The 6220-nt window shown below is 36.0% G+C and overlaps 1 pseudogene; it reads left to right on the top strand.

Moving 5' to 3' along the window:
* The first annotated feature begins 318 nt into the window (after window positions 1–318).
* On the top strand, window positions 319–4132 carry LOC112915814 (cell division cycle-associated protein 3 pseudogene; annotated as a pseudogene).
* Window positions 4133–6220: the final 2088 nt, after the last annotated feature.

Here is a 6220-nt window from a genome sequence, read left to right as displayed (position 1 = left end):
CCTAGAATTCTTGCTGAATACACTTATTGGCTCTGTAAGCCTATTCAAAGCATGGCCTGAGAACCAACTCAGTGATGGAATTCAGACCCACAACAGCTGAACATTGGCTAATTAAACTTTCTATAATTGGAGCTTTGTGAGACACACTGTCCTGGCCACATGTACCAAGAGAACTAAAGAACAAGACTCAGGGCTAAGCAGCCAAAAACAACTCTGGAAATCATACTGCAGACTGTCCATCCAAGACATGACTGGCTCACCTCTAAGGACTGGATCAGGTAACTTAACATTACTAATACTGAAAACACTAAATTCAGGATGGCACCACTACCAAAGCAGCCATCCCTGCTCTATGAATTGAATCTTCTTGGAATCTCCAATACAATAGAGGAGTTTTTGGCTTTGTTTGCATCACTAACACCTGCTTCAAAGTCTGAGACTGGTGAATTTGATTGATGAAATGTGGTCATTGCTCTGTACCCTGTACACTAAGGAATCCAGGAATGCAAATATCAGACACACTCCACTTCTAAATTGGGAGGGGGCCTTATCTCTCACGGATACTTAAAGGTAGAATATTAAAGGTATGTGCTAAGCAGCCCCCCAAATGACAAATTTCTACTATAATATGTCACTAAGAATAGATGGAAATATTTCCCAAACTGCCAACCAGACATATACTGTGTCATTTTTTCCTTTGTTCAAGTTCTAAACTATCTATATTCACCATGCATTAGGCCAAGGTATTTACCGATACATACATTTTTTTAAAAAGAGACATTGTTAGAAAGAATGAACATACTGCATAAGTCTAAAGAGGATAAGGCAACACATTTGTCAAACATCTGGAATATTCATTGAAAACCTTTCTGACGTGAATACTTTGACTATATCTGTAACCCTAATAATGCCAAAAGAAAATTCCCAGGTGCCAAATATTTCCTAACTTTGCTGATGTGTTTTAAAGACTCTACAGTTTAGTTGTTATACCCTATAGCTTTAAGGCCTTAATTTTAAAAGCTGCATGTAATTTTGCTAAAGGGCTATTTCCACAGCCAATCTGATTAAGTGCAACTTAAAAATTTCAGGCAATATATCTGAATGCACTGATTGAACAACCACAAAGACTTTACTTACAAAATTGAGCATAATTTTCTACCCTTAAATTTTAAAGGTAACTTATTCTTTTTATTTTATACCATTTTATTTTTCAATTTTGGCATCATAAGTTAATGCTAATGGTGCTAACTTAACAGAAAAATCCTCAGCCAAACTATACCATAAATGGATTTTCAAATGTAGCTACTATAAATACACAATGTACACAGGCAGAGATTATGAAAGAATTTTCTTCTAGTAATGCAACAAAAATATTTCCTATCCATAATTAGTTAATTGAATAGATGTAAAATAATTTACATAACTACATTGTGAAATTCTGAGTGCAAAGAAATTATGACAAATACTAAGGCATAAATAATTTCACAAAATCAGTTACACTTTTTTCTGAAAATGCAGCTAGAAGAAAATCATTAAAATTAATGTTGCAATATTTCAAATGTCTCCTTTGAGAAATTTCTAATCATTTAAATTATATCATATACTAGAAATTAAATAAATTTAATGCATAATATTTATCTCATTTTTGTTTACTATCTTCACATTCAGCATGTTTTAAGAATGACCCAAGACTGTACGTGGCATGCCTCAGTTTGACATTTAAGTATTCATTCTTTCTTTCCAGTTGTTCTTCTAATAAACCATGTTTAAAATATGTTTGAAATCAAAAGCTATGTTATTATAACTATCAGCTATATAACTTCAGCTTCAGGTAGAGAATCAAATATTTATTTATCTTTTTCTTCTGAACTACATAGTCATATATATGATCATCAAATCTTTGAAGCCAATCCCTATCACCTTATTTTACCAACATTATGAGTTTTACAGTGAGTGAATTTGGACTACAGAGACCAAATAGAAAAGACTATTATGAAATAATTTTCTTCTAGGAATGCAACAAAAATATTTCCTATCCATAATTAGTTAATTGAACAAATGTAAAATAATTTACATAACTACATTGTGAAATTCTGAGTGCAGAGAAATTATGGCAAATACTAAGGCATAAATAATTTCACAAAATCAGCTTTTCAAAAGCTGATTCATAAAAAAGATTCACAAAATCTTTTCATAATTCTTTCATAAGAAACCAACTAGGCAGGCAATAGAAGTTGTCTAAGGCCATATCACTCATTAGTTGTGGATGTTACATGGGATACGATATATTTGGATTACTTTGCCTTTTTTTATTATAACATGTTGGATTCTTCTATTACAATAATTTGATGGTTGTTTTGCAGTTTAGGTGTTTTCCTTTACACAGGACAGAGGCTATATAAACACAAAGATTAAAATGTCCAAATAAAATTCATATGGTTTAATTCTCTGGACTGACCAAACTAGTACTCTTTAAGTGTATTATCATATTCATTTAGCACTTTGCACATAGGTTAGCTGCTTAACAGATTATCTAGTAGAGTGGTTGGCATGCCTAAAATTTCATGTTGTATAGCCTAAAGTGGTGTTCTGTATAGATGGAAAATGTGAAGCAAGATGTGGCATACACTTTTACTTGCCTAATAATATCTCCCTCCCTCTGCCCTTCCTTGGTACTAGAAACTTGATTATACTCAAGGTAGTAATATATCTAGCTCCTAGCAATGAATCGTGATTAACCCAAACCGTACATAATATTCCTATTGCTCATTGCCAAATATTTGATTTCTCCACTTTTATTATAATTATAAATAATCATATGATTGAGTTCCAGCCAATAAGACATAAAGGAAAGACCAATAGAAATATTTCTTAGAAGCCTCTAGCTGTCCTGATAAAAGAGATAGATATGGCAGGGCTCACTTGCCCCTCCTTTATACTTTAAATGTGGCCATGATTCCTAGAGCTGGTGCATCATTTTGCCATAATTAAGGAAAAAGACCAAGAGAACTGCAGAGAAATCTATCTTGATGTTATTATACCTATGAGCCAATATCAGGAGCTTCTATTTCTAGATTTAATTGCTACATGAAAAAGTATAAGCATAAACATTCCTTTGGTTAAATCACTGTAAGTCATGATTTTTGTTACATTTATCTAAATATAGTCCTAATTGTTGTACATGTAATTGTAATGCTGTACGTGCAATGCAAATACTATCATCATTTAGGAAGGCTTACTGCTATGATGTTTCCATCTATAAGTACATATTCAATAAATATTTACTCAATGGATTTTCAAAAAATTGATCTATTTAAAGTATGACAATTGAAAAATGACCATATTGAGGTTTGAAACTCCGCATTGGGAGTTAACGCTCCACCTTTTTTGCGCCCGAAAAAGGAATCGGGCCTGGCATCACCTCCTCGCCCAGGGCCAGGCCCTGCCCCACCTTATTCCTCCAGGTTGCATCCAAGAGCGCCTCAGTCATTCCGGTGAGGCCCCTGCCACACAACAAGCTTCTGGTCCGAGTGGCAGACCCCTGTTCACGTACCACCGGCAACCTGCGCACTCCCATCCAGGTGAAGAGCTCTCCACAGGTAAACCTACCAGCAGGCAAACAGCAGGAGGATCCTAATCAGGCCCAAGACTCAGATCCCCACTCTCCTACCCTTGGAATTGCATGGACACCTATGAAGACCAGCAGCAGAGTTTTCCCTTGAGGACCAGATGCCACCCTGGAGCCAGACTGAGCTCCCCTACAAGCAGGTGTTGTCCAAGGAAGAAGCAAGACAGCCCTCAGAAACCCCCATGGCCAGCCAGGGCTCGGACAAGCCCTTGAGAGACCCTGAGACTCCCCAATCTTCAGGTTTTAAGCAAAACAGACAGAAAACAAATGGCAAGGTACTAGGGAGATCTCCCCTCACCATCCTACAGAATGACAACTCCCCTGGAACTCTACCACCAGGACAAGGTAAGCCGCCTTCTCCCCTGAGTGAAAATGCTAGGGAACTAAAGGAAAGGGCAACTCTGAGATCTGGACAGACTTCTGAAAACTGGAGGCCAAGTGTGTGAGCAGGACCAGGACCAGGACAAGAAGAATCAGCATTTACCAAACTTGGTTGAGAACTAGGCCGAGTGTGGCCCCAGTGCTGGGCTCACCAGGGGTCTCGTGACATAGCATCCCTCAACCCCATCTTTCCTGGGAAGACTGGAAAGGCTCAACCCTTATGAACTCGCAGCTCAGAGACTGAGCACTTTCTTGGGTTATCTTTGTGTCTCACATTTTTCTTGTATATTAAAGAAAGTGTTTTTTTTTAAAAAGAAAAATGACTATATCTATACATTATAAAATAACTAAATGTCCATTTCTCCTGTCATATAAATAATACAAATAAAAATGTATTGCTTTTATATTATGATTTTGTCAATTTTGTGTATGGTATAATTCTTCTGAAAATGTGGAAGGACTAGTCATACTACCAAGAAATCACTGACTTGTGTGTGTGTGTGTGTGTGTGTGTGTGTGCGCGCGCGCGCACATACGCACACGTGTGTGGGCACATGCAAACCAAGTATTCAACTTGGCCTTTTAAACTTCTTTGGTTTTTCAAGTAAGACCATAAGCACTGAGATTACTAGCAATTAAGAGGTCCACTATTCAAAAATGCTTCTCTCCCTGTCTTAAGGCATGATTAATCCCAAAATGTGCCCTGTGCAGAAGCCATGGGCCCTCTGATTAACAACTACACTCTGTTTTCCCAGGTGAAGTTTCCTCATTGGGTGTGTTTTTTTCACAAGTGGGCTGCTCTCAGAAACCCCCACCTTCAAGAAATGTGTCCCTTATGCTGTATTTCAACTCAGCTAAGGTGAAGTACTCAGGGCTCCGGACACGTGAGCAGCCTTAGTTCCTAACGAGGATCCTCCTGACCAAGCATGAGGCTACAGGTATCTAGAAAGCCCTCTTCTCTTCTAGTGTGGCCTCCTGATCACTGTTTTTAACCTGTTCTAAGTTGCAAACTCCTCAGTTTTGAATAGAACAGGCATTCCTTTCTTTCTCACTCTTTAATTTTGTTTGGATATTTAGGCTAATTTCTTCATTTTCTAAGTTTATTTCTGCCTAGGACTCTAACTCTACTTTGATTTACTCCAAACCCTGTATATATGGTACAGCCTCATGCAGTCTGAGTTCAGGGAAATGAGTCTAAATAGATGCCCAGGATATCTTTTCCTTGAAATGGGAAGAAGCATGAGGATTATATAAGATTACCTGAAAATATAAATTCCAAAAGGCAAATAGATGGGTTTTTCTGTACAGGCTCTTATAAAATATCACTTGGTGCAGGGAAGGAAAAAATAAGATCTATAACAAATGTTTACTGAACTGAATTGAGCAACTAAATAAAGTATCTTCTACCTTAGAGTGTGACATGTTTCTAATAAAATATATTGGCTTAATCTATGCTATTATCACACATTTGAAGTACTTGTTAAACATTTTTGATATAGGAATTTTGTATAAATGTAACAACCCAGCAATAATAGCCTATAGAATTTTACTCATACCATTCATCATTATATTAATTTATATAGTTTTGATGTGATCAATACTAAAAATATTGAAGCTCTACTAAATATTCCTATTTGTATCAGTACTTAACATAGAATACATACAGTGCATAGTAATAACAAATAATTCTTAAAGCTGTTCAAGTAAAGAAAAAATTTAGGGGCAGTAGGAAACTTTTTGAGATGGATATATTTATTGCCTTGATTGTAGTGATAGTTTCACAGGCATAAACATGTCTAAATTAATCAAATTATATATATATATATACACTAAATATGTGCAGTTTTGTATGTCAAGTATATCTCAAGCTGTTTTATAAAAGAGAATATATACATTGATATGTATGTATCATGTATTATATGTATATAATATATATATATCGATACCAACAAAGTTTTATTTCTGCTTACACAAAATCACCCACTATTAGCAATAGTAGCTTCAGTTCCCTATGTGGGATCTTATAAAGATTCTTTGCTAGCCTATGAAAACCTGGATTTCTAGGAAAGTGGTTTTTAAAGCCAAACTTGACAGAAATTTAATTTGTGGCATACTAAATGTAACTATTTTCTATTCCTCTTAGAAAAGTCAAAGGGTGATATAGCCATATGGGTTACAAATACATCAGCAGGCTAAATCTATTCCTGGAGC

This window comes from Vulpes vulpes, chromosome 7, assembly GCF_048418805.1.
Source record: "Vulpes vulpes isolate BD-2025 chromosome 7, VulVul3, whole genome shotgun sequence".
Taxonomy (NCBI): domain Eukaryota; kingdom Metazoa; phylum Chordata; class Mammalia; order Carnivora; family Canidae; genus Vulpes; species Vulpes vulpes.
This window is presented reverse-complemented; position numbering and strand designations above follow the sequence as displayed.